Source organism: Ascaphus truei, unplaced genomic scaffold (genome assembly GCF_040206685.1).
Source record: "Ascaphus truei isolate aAscTru1 unplaced genomic scaffold, aAscTru1.hap1 HAP1_SCAFFOLD_325, whole genome shotgun sequence".
Lineage (NCBI taxonomy): Eukaryota > Metazoa > Chordata > Amphibia > Anura > Ascaphidae > Ascaphus > Ascaphus truei.
The window spans coordinates 161348-174216 of NW_027456235.1; the positions used below are offsets into that span (position 1 = coordinate 161348).

Sequence of the window (12869 nt, forward strand, 5' to 3'; positions counted from 1 at the left end):
AACCTTTTTCTATTTCATACCTTCACATTATTTTTTTTTTTATTATGTAATACAAATGTATGTATGTATGTATGTATGTATGTATGTATGTATGTATGTCTTTATTTGTATAGCGCCATAAAATGTACATAGCGCTTCACAGTAGTAATACATGTCATATAAATAACAAATATAAATAACAGATCATGGGAATAAGTGCTTCAGACATACTGTAAAAGTAACATTAAGGAAGGAGTCCCTGCTCCGAGGAGCTTACAATCTAATTGGTAGGTAGGGAGAACGTACAGAGACAGTAGGAGGGAATACTAGTAAGTGCGTCTGCAGGGGGCCAAGCTTTGTGTCATGTGTCCATGATTATCCAGTGCTACTCATATGCTTCTTTAAGCAGATGTGTCTTAAGGTGGGTCTTAAAGGTGGATAGCGAGGGGGCTAGTCGGGTATTGAGGGGAAGGGCATTCCAGAGGTGTGGGGCAGAAAGTGAGAAAGGTTTAAGGCGGCAGAGAGCTTTAGATACAAAGGGGGTAGTAAGAAGACTTCCTTGAGAAGAACGCAAGAGTCGTGATGGTGCATAGCGAGAAATTAGGGCTGAGATGTAATGAGGGGCAGAAGAATGTAAAGCTTTAAAAGTGAGCAGTAGAATTGAGTGTGAGATACGCGATTTAATCGGAAGCCAGGAGAGGGATTTCAGCAGGGGAGACGCTGAGACAGATTTAGGAAAGAGTAGAGTGATTCTGGCAGCAGTGTTTAGGATAGATTGTAGGGGAGACAGGTGAGAGGTAGGAAGGCCGGACAGCAGGAGGTTGCAGTAATCGAGACGTGAGAGAATGAGGGCCTGAGTCAGAGTTTTGGCAGTTGAGTAACAGAGGAAAGGGGGTATCTTTGTGATATTGCGGAGGAAAAAGCGACAAGTTTTAGAAACATTTTGAATATGAGAGGAGAATGAGAGAGAGGAATCAAGTGTGACCCCTAGGCAGCGTGCTTTGGCTACTGGGTGAATGATCGTATTTCCAATAGCAATGTGGAAGGATGTAGTAGGGCCAGGTTTGGGAGGTAGTATAAGGAGCTCTGTTTTTGCCATGTTAAGTTTCAGTCGGCGGATGGCCATCCAGGATGATATTCCAGAGAGGCATTCAGAAACTTTGGTCTGTATAGCAGGTGTAAGGTCAGGGGTTGAAAGGTAAATTTGTGTGTCGTCAGCATAGAGGTGATATTTAAACCCAAAAGATGTGATTAGGTCACCTAGAGAGAGTGTGTAGAGAGAAAAGAGAAGGGGTCCCAGGACAGAGCCCTGGGGTACCCCCACAGAGAGATCAATAGAGGAGGAGGAGGTGTTAGCAAAAGAGACACTGAAGGTACGATGGGAGAGGTAAGAGGAGATCCAGGATAAAGCTTTGTTCCGAATACCAAGAGTATGGAGAATGTGAAGGAGAAGAGGGTGGTCCACGGTGTCGAATGCTGCAGAGAGGTCGAGTAATATGAGCAGAGTGTAATGACCTCTGTCTTTGGCAGCGTGGAGGTCGTCAGTTATTTTAGTGAGGGCTGTTTCAGTAGAGTGAGCAGTGCGGAAGCCAGATTGTAGAGGGTCTAGTACAGAATAGGTGTTGAGAAAGTGTAGCAATCGAGAGAATACAAGACGTTCAAGGAGTTTGGAGGCAAAAGGCAGGAGGGAGACAGGTCGATAGTTAGAAGGACAGGTAGGGTCAAGCTTGCTGTTTTTGAGTAATGGTATAACGGTTGCATGCTTGAAGGATGAAGGAAAGGTACCAGAGTAGAGGGAAGAGTTAAAGATCTGTGTGAGCATAGGGATTATAGAAGGAGCAAGAGGTTTTAGGAGATGGGAGGGAATGGGATCAAGAGGGCAAGTGGTAGAGGGAGAAGAGGAGATCAGCAGTGATACATCCTCCTCCGAGATAGCAGAAAAAGAGTCAAGAAAGACAGGAGGAGAGTTGGGAAGCATTGTGGGATGGGAGGAGGCAACAGATGGGATGTTCTGCCGTATGGACTCCACCTTTTTCTTTAAAAAGTCAGCAAAGTCCTGAGGTGAGATGGAGGAAGAAGAGGAGGCAGCTGAGGGTGGTCTGAGTAGAGAGTCAAAGACAGAAAAGAGACGGCGTGGGTTAGACTTGTGTGTGTTGATTAGTGATGAAAAGTAGGTTTGTTTAGCCTGAAAGAGGGCAGAGTTGAAACAGGATAGCATAAATTTGTAGTGAATGAAGTCTGCGAGCGTATGAGATTTCCTCCAGAGGCGTTCAGAGGAACGAGTGGAGGAACGCAGCATGCGTGTGTGGGAATTTAGCCAGGGTCTGGGGTTAGAAGGGCGAGGACGGCAGAGAGAAAGTGGGGCATGAAGATCAAGAGAGGAAGATAAGGCAGAGTTGTAGTTCCTGACCAGGTTGTCAGGGTCTGAAGCAGAACTGAGAGAGGAGAGGGAGGAGCGTAAAGTGGAATCAAGAGCTGGTAGGTTAATAGAGCGCAGGTTTCTGCAAAAACGAGGGCGAGATGGAGATGGAGAGAAGCGAGAGAGAGAAAATGAGATGAGGTGATGGTCGGAGAGAGGAAAAGGGGAAATGGAGAAGTCGGAGAGAGAGAAGTTTTTAGTGAAAACCAGGTCTAAGTAGTGGCCATCCTTGTGGGTGCTGGCTGCAGTCCACTGTTAAAGGCCAAAAGAAGAGGTTAGAGAAAGAAAGCGGGAAGCCCAAGGGAGAGAGGGGTCATCAATGTGGCAGTTGAAGTCCCCAAGGAGAAGAACAGGGGAGTCTGAGGAGAGAAAGAAAGAGAGCCAGGATTCAAAGTGAGAGAGAAAGGCAGAAGGGGGATGAGTAGAGGAAGGTGGGCGATAGATGACCGCCACATGGACCGGGAGAGGAGAGAAGATCTGGACTGTGTGAGCCTCGAAGGAGGGAAAAGCAAGAGAGGGGGGAATAGAAACTGTTCTGTAACGGCAGAGAGAGGAGAGCAGGAGCCCCACGCCTCCACCCCTGCCACCAGGGCGTGGAGTGTGGGAGAAGGAAAGGCCACCATAGGAGAGGGCAGCTTCCAGAGCAGAGTCAGACTGAGTGAGCCAGGTCTCAGTTATAGCAAAGAGAAGCAGGGAGTGAGAGAGAAAGAAGTCATGCACAGAGAGGAACTTGTTAGAGAGGGAGCGAGCATTCCAAAGGGCACAGGAGAAAGGGAGAGAGGAGGGAGGGTGGCAGGGGATGGGTATGAGGTTAGAGGGGTTGACACCAAAGGAGTAGAAGTTGCATGTGGAAGGCGAGGACGAGAGCAAGTAGAAATAAGGCAGGGACCAGGATTGGGAGAGATATCCCCAGAAGCAAGGAGGAGAAGCATGGACAGAAAGAGAATGTGAGAGGATGATTTGTAGGGGTGTGTTTTAGTGCAGGCGGCATAACTGTGTGGTGTCAGAGGACGCAGGTAAGAGAGGAGTTCATGTGAACTGAGAAGTGGTGAAGTAAGGAGAGATGGCGAAATATGAATAGAGTTAGAGACATGATGAGGCTGGTGGAAGGAAGTGCATAATTTGAGAATAAGTGAGGTTACAGTAAATATAAAAAGTAAAGGTGGCATCACAGCAATAGTAATGTGTTGAGATGTGCAGTGTGGGATGATAACCTCCTTTCCAGCGTAGTTCAACTGCAGGAATCAGAAGCAGTAGATTGTGTTCACTTTTTCCACTTCTTTTTTGAACTTCCTTTTTTCTATTTTGGTCACATTTGCATTTATGGTAGTAAATAGTTTGTATTTTGTATGAATATATCAATGTTATTCACATGAGAAACAGAATATTTATATTTCTTGTTCAGACTAGTCTGTAATAAAATAAACACAGAAAACACAGAAAACACAGAAAACACAGAAAACACAGAAAACACAGAAAACACAGAAAACACAGAAAACACAGAAAACACAGAAAACACAGAAAACACAGAAAACACAGAAAACACAGAAAACACAGAAAACACAGAAAACACAGAAAACACAGAAAACACAGAAAACACAGAAAACACAGAAAACACAGAAAACACAGAATACACAGAATACACAGAAAACACAGAATACACAGAATACACAGAATACACAGAATACACAGATCCAGGTTACGACAGATCCAATGTGATCCTTCTTCCTGTAATTATACAGGTAAATACGAATTTTAACCCATGTGAGTGTTTGGACCTGCTAAGGTCCTGCCTTGTAAGTGGCAGCAGGCTTAAGGATTAAACGAAATGACCCTTTTACAAGAGATATATAGCTATTGCAGTGTGTATTTTTGTCACATTGGAAGTAGCTTTGGGCATTTTTCTTTTTTTTTGTATTTAAATATACACATTTTTAGGAAAAATAGGATCCTGTAATCTTGTCTGCACCCTGGTAAGCAGGCTTTTGACGCTTTGGCCAAAGGGTTTAACTAAATAACCAAAAAAATATTATTATTGAAGTATTTAACTTTATACTTATTACCATATATGTTTTGTCAATTGGATGTAGCATTGGGCTCACCTATCTTTTGTCATGACGTCATGTGGAACCACATTACGAGACACCGCGTGACTTCATGACGTCACCGCGTCCCATTGTCATTTGCCGCCGTGCAGCCATTTTAGCTGGAGCTGCAGGGGAAAAGATGAATTTGCATGGGAGAAGACAGAGAAGGCCACACCATGCTTTTGAATAAGATCCTGCAATCCTGTCTGCACCTGGGTAAAATACGTCAGATTGCTTGGTCTGTATGAAAACATATTTGGAATTGTTGTCTAATTTATTAATGATAAGTAACACCGGACTGAATATGTTTTTAAATAAAAACTTACGCTTTGTGGATAAAATGTAGCCACCCCAGATGGGACTTGAACCCACAATCCCTGGCTTAGGAGGCCAGTGCCTTATCCATTAGGCCACTGGGGCTGATGTCACATGAATTATAACATTGTTTCTTGTGGGTTTGTGGTAATTGTATCTGGGTAATTGAACAGAGAAAGATAGAAATTCTTGATAAATAGTCCAGCACTATATTCCTGCACTTTATTTCTACACTACAGAGATGCTAGCACTATGCGTTGGTGGTATAGTGGTGAGCATAGCTGCCTTCCAAGCAGTTGACCCGGGTTCGATTTCTGGCCAACGCAAGTTTTATTTAGCAAATAGTGTTTTATTGAAAAATAGAAGGATATCTATTCTGGACCCAGGCTCATATGTGGCATGTGAGTAAGTCCATGTAGCTTAACTCGTCCCCTTTTACAGCACACAAAGTCCTTCTATTTTCTTCAACTTTATTGAGGGAGTTATAGCAGTTATAACAGGAGTATATAAGTTCTTGTATGTGGATTGTAATAGCAGATGTCCCTTGTGAGGAGAATTGCTTGATGAGAGAAAGGTGTCCTGCTATGTGGAAGTGCCTCTCTGAGGGGAAAGTAAAAAGGATTTCCTTTCTGAGGGAGCAGTGGAAGATGTGTCTACTCACTTTGGCTGCTTGTTGAAAAGAGGGAGCACACTTTCCTGACAAACAGGAATACACTAAGGGGCATAACAATATGCAGATAAAGCAGGGGGCGAGGACTAAAACATACTCAAATATGAGCTTTGGGAGGTTGCCAGGGCAACTGACTAGAAGCTGTGTAAAGGGTATTACTTGTAACAACTATGTTGCAATATACACAGCTCTGGCTTCTTCAGAGCTGGGAAAAAACATGTAACTTCCCTGGGGAGAGCTGACAGTGTGAGAGCAGAGACAAATATACAGAAAATATGCAATCCTGTTCCAGGACAATATTGGTAACAATACCTACCACATGGTGGCACTGTTGATTATATATTCAGTGTATGTAGTCAGCTGGGCTCTAAATATGCAAAAATATTGTGTTTTAAAGCAAAGAATCACCAATGGGACTAAATATGTTTTCACTTGTTAGGAAAAAGAACAAATAGTCTTTTATTTCTATTACTATTGGGAAAAAAGTACAAGGGTGTATGGCATCCTAGGAATACGACAACGTTTGCCAGAAAAATGTGTATTTGTTCTAAATCATTCAGATTTAAGGGTAAATACGTGGTTGGAATGTAAAAATTATGTATGTACAAATAATTTTTTAATACCCATACTAGGAAAAGAAAGAGTTTTACTTCCTATGACAGTGCAAGGAATACCCATTAGCAATACTCAATTATTATTTTCTAATCTCCAATGTCCTGATTTTTTTTACACCATTCCATCAAGATTTGAACATGTAAATCTTACTGCTTGTTTACATTTGAATTCTAAATTAATTTGTTTATCACACCAGGCCAAGATTATTTATAACTCATGCTTTCATAATCACACTTCATTTTAGGTCGTATTGAGAATAATGAAATAGTGAAAGAATAATTTCCTATGTGTAAACTTTCCCAATGTTTTATTAAAATATATTATTGTATTAGAGGAAATCCAATAGGAATATATTTACATGAGATCCAGGTCAATAAGTCACAAATTCTCTCGCGAGATCTAAATATACTTCTATTACAATTTAATATATCTAAAATAAATGAGTTTCCTTGGGAGAAATGGACTGAAGAAATTAAGAAAGAAGAAGGTTAACTTCCAGTTCTAGAAAAACAATTAAAAGAAGGAGAAATTGTTTCTCAAGAGGAACAGGGTAAATTAAAAAAGATTGAACATGAATGGTCAGTTATGACAGGTTCAGCTTGGTGGGCAAAGTTTAAAATAATCTGTTACAATGTGTCAGTATTGGGTAATTTTTGTTTAATTTATTTATTTTTATTTAGCAAAAAAGTGTTTTATTGAAAAATAGAAGGATATCTATTCTAGAGAAAGATAGAGATTCTTGATAAATCGTCCAGCACAATATTCCTGCACTATATTCCAGCACTACAGATATTATTATATATTGTATATATTATTCTATTACATATAGACATTGATATAGGACATAGTTACAGTGTGCTTAAAACCAGCTTTTTCAAATGTGATATTGATTCAGGGAACTTGTTGATTTCTTTTTATATGCCTCGTTAGCGCAGTAGGTAGCGCATCAGTCTCATAATCTGAAGGTCGTGAGTGCGATCCTCACATGGGGCATTATTTTTTATTTTTTTTTTTAATACAAATTAATTTCCTTTTTGTTCACATTTGCATTTATAGTAGTAAATATTTTGTATTTTGTATGAATATTTTTGTATGACTTTTATGTTACTATTGTTAATTATAATATCTGATTAGTGTCTTAAAAATATCTTAACACATTTATTATTCAATACATTTTAAGTTCATTCACATTAACCTTTTTCTATTTCATACCTTCACATTATTATTTTTTTTATTATGTAATACAAATGTATTTCTTTTTTGGTCACATTTGCATTTATGGTAGTAAATAGTTTGTATTTTGTATGAATATATCACATGAGAAACAGAATATTTATATTTCTTGTTCAGACTAGTCTGTAATAAAATAAACACAGAAAACACAGAAAACACAGAAAACACAGAAAACACAGAAAACACAGAAAACACAGAAAACACAGAAAACACAGAAAACACAGAAAACACAGAAAACACAGAAAACACAGAAAACACAGAAAACACAGAAAACACAGAAAACACAGAAAACACAGAAAACACAGAAAACATATTTACATGAGATCCAGGTCAATATGTCACAAATTCTCTCGCTAGATCTAAATATACTTCTATTACAATTTAATATATCTAAAATACATTGGGGCATTATTTTTTATTTATTTTTTTAATACAAATTAATTTCCTTTTTGTTCACATTTGCATTTATAGTAGTAGCATTTATTGGAAGGCAGCTATGCTCACCACTATACCACCAACGCATAGTGCTAGCATGTCTGTAGTGTAGAAATAAAGTGCAGGAATATAGTGCTGGACTATTTATCAAGAATTTCTATCTTTCTCTGTTCAATTACCCAGATACAATCACCACTAACCCGCATGACCACTAACCCGCTATATTGTAAAAAGCTAGTTTTAAGCACACTGTAACTATGTCCTATATCAATGTCTATATATAATAGAATAATATATACAATATATAATAATATCTGTAGTGCTGGAATATAGTGCAGGAATATTGTTCTGGACGATTTACCAAGCAATCTGACGTATTTAACCCAGGTGCAGACAGGATTGCAGGATCTTATTCAAAAGCATGGTGTGGCCTTCTCTGTCTTCTCCCATGCAAATTCATCTTTTCCCCTGCAGCTCCAGCTAAAATGGCTGCACGGCGGCAAATGACAATGGGACGCTGTGACGTCATGAAGTCACGCGGTGTCTCGTAACGTGGTTCCACATGACGTCACGACAAAAGATAGGTGAGCCCAATGCTACATCCAATTGACAAAACATATATGGTAATAAGTATAAAGTTAAATACATCAATAAAAATATTTTTTTGGTTATTTAGTTAAACCCTTTGGCCAAAGCATCAAAAGAGTGCTTACCAGGGTGCAGACAAGATTACAGGATCCAATTTTTCCTAAAAATGTGTATATTTTAATAAAAAAAAAAAAAAAATGCCCAAAGCTACTTCCAATGTGACAAAAATACACAGTGCAATAGCTATATATATCTTGTAAAAGGGTCATTTCGTTTAATCCTTAAGCCTGCTGCTACTTACAAGGCAGGACCATAGCAGGTCCAAATACTTACCTAGGTTAAAATTCTTATTTACCTGTATAATTACAGGAAGAAGGGTCACATTGGATCTGTCGTAACCTGGATCTGTGTATTCTGTGTATTCTGTGTATTCTGTGTATTCTGTGTATTCTGTGTATTCTGTGTATTCTGTGTATTCTGTGTATTCTGTGTATTCTGTGTATTCTGTGTATTCTGTGTATTCTGTGTATTCTGTGTATTCTGTGTATTCTGTGTATTCTGTGTATTCTGTGTATTCTGTGTTTTCTGTGTTTTCTGTGTATTCTGTGTTTTCTGTGTTTTCTGTGTTTTCTGTGTTTTCTGTGTTTTCTGTGTTTTCTGTGTTTTCTGTGTTTTCTGTGTTTTCTGTGTTTTCTGTGTTTTCTGTGTTTTCTGTGTTTTCTGTGTTTTCTGTGTTTTCTGTGCATATTTTATTACAGACTAGTCTGAACAAGAAATATAAATATTCTGTTTCTCATGTGAATAACATTGATATATTCATACAAAATACAAACTATTTACTACCATAAATGCAAATGTGATCAACAAAGAAATACATTTGTATTACATAATAAAAAAAATAATAATGTGAAGGTTTGAAATAGAAAAAGGTTAATGTGAATGAACTTAAAATGTATTGAATAATAAATGTGTTAAGATATTTTTAAGACACTAATCAGATATTATAATTAACAATGGTAACATAAAAGTCATATAAAAATATTCATACAAAATACAAAATATTTACTACCATAAATGCAAATGTGAACAAAAACGAAATTAATTTGTATTAAAGAAATAAATAAAAAAAAATGCCCCATGTGAGGATCGAACTCACGACCTTCAGATTATGAGACTGACGCGCTACCTACTGCGCTAACGAGGCATATAAAAAGAAATGAACAAATTCCCTGAATCAATATTACATTGTAAAAAGTTAGTTTTAAGCACACTGTAACTATGTCCTATATCAATGTCTATATATAATAGAATAATATATACAATATATAATAATATCTGTAGTGCTGGAATATAGTGCAGGAATATTGTGCTGGACGATTTATCAAGAATCTCTATTTTTCTCTAGAATAGATATCCTTCTATTTTTCAATAAAACACTTTTTTGCTAAATTAAAATAAATAAATTAAAAAAAATTACCCAATACTGACACATTGTAACAGATTATTTTAAACTTTGCCCACTAAGCTGAACCTGTCATAACTGACCATTCATGTTCTATCTTTTTTTAATTTACCCTGTTCCTATTGAGAAACAATTTCTCCTTCTTTTAATTGTTTTTCTAAAACTGGAAGTTAACCTTCTTCTTTCTTAATTTCTTCAGTCCATTTCTCCCAAGGAAACGCATTTATTTTAGATATATTAAATTGTAATAGAAGTATATTTACATCTCGCGAGAGAATTTGTGACATATTGACCTGGATCTCATGTAAATATATTCCTATTGGATTTCCTCTAATACAATAATATATTTTAATAAAACATTGGGAAAGTTTACACATAGGAAATTATTCTTTCACTATTTCATTATTCACAATACGACCTAAAATGAAGTGTGATTATGAAAGCATGAGTGATAAATAATCTTGGCCTGGTGTGATAAACAAATTAATTTAGAATTCAAATGTAAACAAGCAGTAAGATTTACATGTTCAAATCTTGCTGGAATGGTGTAAAAAAAATCAGGACATTGGAGATTATAAAATAATAATTGAGTATTGCTAATGGGTATTCCTTGAATTGAACCCAGGTCAACTGCTTGGAAGGCAGCTATGCTCACCACTATACCACCAACGCATATATTTATTACATAATTCATTCAAAGAATAAAAGAACAATCTCAATTATTTTCAATGGCGAGCCAAGGCCAACATTGGTGACCCACATAACTCACAAAGGGAGGGATTGGAGGTTGGCCCATTTCGTAGGGGTGAGTTCCAATTCTCTCATCATTCCTCCTTATTGTGAGTACGTGGTCTGGATTAAAGAACCTAAGGAAGAAGGAGCCAATCATTATACTGTACAAGGAAATTGAGACTTTACCGTCTGGATACTGTGCCACGGGAGGTGGCATCCGAGGTTTCTTGAACAACCGATTTCGGCAGGGAGAACCGTGATCACAGAACTAATTTAAAGGGACCTGGCATGAGGCAAACCATTGTCAAAACACTAGTACTTACCTTTGCAACGTAACATGCAACATTCTAAGAATTCTGTTTCACATTCTCAATTATACAATCACCTTTTTGTATTGTTTCTGGTTTGTAATAGATCATATATATAATTTACCATAAACTTTTTAAACATTTATATATGAAAATGTGGCAAATATTGTGGGATATTTGTAGTTCTGTTTTGTTAAAATGATAAAAATAGGTAACACAAAAAAAGGCCACTACCCTCCCATAAGCAGCTGAGATAGCTGCACACAGTTAACAAAATACACAGATTCCCAACAAGCTCTGAGAAACCCCAACCATTACCACATAATATATATATGCATATACGTGTCAAAAGGAGTGCAAGTGGGCGTGGCTAAATGAATACAACAAAAAACAAAAATGCCCAAAGCTACTTCCAATGTGACAAAAATACACAGTGCAATAGCTATATATCTCTTGTAAAAGGGTCATTTAGTTTAACCCTTTAGCCAAAGCGTCTTAAGCCTGCTGCCACTCACAATGCAGGACCATAGCAGGTCCAAACACTCACCTGGGTTAAAATTCTTATTTACCTGTATAATTACAAGAAGAATGATCACATTGGATCTGTCGTAACCTGGATCTGTGCATTCGGTGCATTCGGTGCATTCGGTGCATTCGGTGCATTCGGTGCATTCGGTGCATTCGGTGCATTCGGTGCATTCGGTGCATTCGGTGCATTCGGTGCATTCGGTGCATTCGGTGCATTCGGTGCATTCGGTGCATTCTGTGTATATTTTATTACAGACTAGTCTGAACAAGAAATATAAATATTCTGTTTCTCATGTGAATAACATTGATATATTCATTCAAAATACAAACTATTTACTACCATAAATGCAAATACAAAAGAAATACATGTGTTTTACATAATACAAAATAATAATAATGTGAAGGTATGAAATAGAAAAAGGTTAATGTGAATGAACTTAAAATGTATTGAATAATAAATGTGTTAAGATATTTTTAAGACACTAATCAGATATTATAATTAACAATGGTTATATAAAAGTCATACAAAAATCTAAATATTTACTACCATAAATGCAAATGTGAACAAAAAGGAAATTAATTTGTATTAAAAAAATAAATTAAAAATAATGCCCCATGTGAGGATTGAACTCACGACCTTCAGATTATGAGACTGACGCGCTACCAAATTCCCAGAATCAATATTATATTTTAAAAAGCTGGTTTTAAGCACACTGTAGCTATGTCCTATATCAGTGTCTATATATAATATAACAATATATATAATTATATAATAATATATAATGTCTGTAGTGCTGGAATATAACCCTCTAACGCTAGGGTGTCAGCTGAGCGCCCAAAAAGGTGTGGAAGAGATCAGCCAACCCAGTGCTGAGGATCTCACCTACCTGTCAGCCTCCCTGCAGGCTGAGGAGGGCACCACCCCGGTGCCCTGCCTTGTGTCCACCCCGGTAGGGCAAGATGGTGTGTCCGTAGGAGCACAGTCAGAGAAGCAGATCCTAGAACCCATGGGAGCACCAGTGAACCAGGTAGCCCCAAGAGCTGACACTTTACCAACAGAGTGTTAGCTGAACGCCAATGTGGCTGTGGGAGAGATCAGCCAAGCTGATTCTGGGGATCATGCCTCCCTTCAAGCCACCATGATGGCAGAGGATGGTGCCACGCAGGTGCCATGCCTCATGGCCACCAAAATGGCAACCAGCTGTGTGCCAGCATGGCCACAGGAAAAGGAGCGAGTCCCAAACCCCGCCGTAGTGCCAGTGAATCAGGCACTCCCAAGAGCTGCCACTCTAATACCAGAGTGTCAGCTGTACACAAATGTTGCTGAGGAAGAGATCAGCCAAGCTGATACTGGGGACATGCCTACCTGCAAGCCACCATGATGGCGGAGGATGGTGCCACGTGGGTGCCATGCCCCATGGCCACCAGAATGGTGACCAGATGTATGCCAGCATGGCCACAGGCAGCAAAGTGGGTAGTGACCCCCGTTTGAATTCCT

At 38.4% G+C, this 12869-nt stretch overlaps 3 non-coding genes across 3 annotated transcripts; 1 reads left to right on the plus strand and 2 right to left on the minus strand.

The window, feature by feature from the left end:
- Positions 1-4832: 4832 nt before the first annotated feature.
- TRNAR-CCU (transfer RNA arginine (anticodon CCU)) lies at positions 4833-4905 on the minus strand. Its single transcript has one exon. It is a non-coding gene; the product is annotated as a tRNA-Arg (tRNA).
- A 2100-nt stretch (positions 4906-7005) lies between these two features.
- On the plus strand, positions 7006-7078 carry TRNAM-CAU (transfer RNA methionine (anticodon CAU)). The gene has a single exon. It is a non-coding gene; the product is annotated as a tRNA-Met (tRNA).
- A 2394-nt stretch (positions 7079-9472) lies between these two features.
- On the minus strand, positions 9473-9545 carry TRNAM-CAU (transfer RNA methionine (anticodon CAU)). Its single transcript has one exon. It is a non-coding gene; the product is annotated as a tRNA-Met (tRNA).
- Between the last annotated feature and the right edge of the window lie 3324 nt (positions 9546-12869).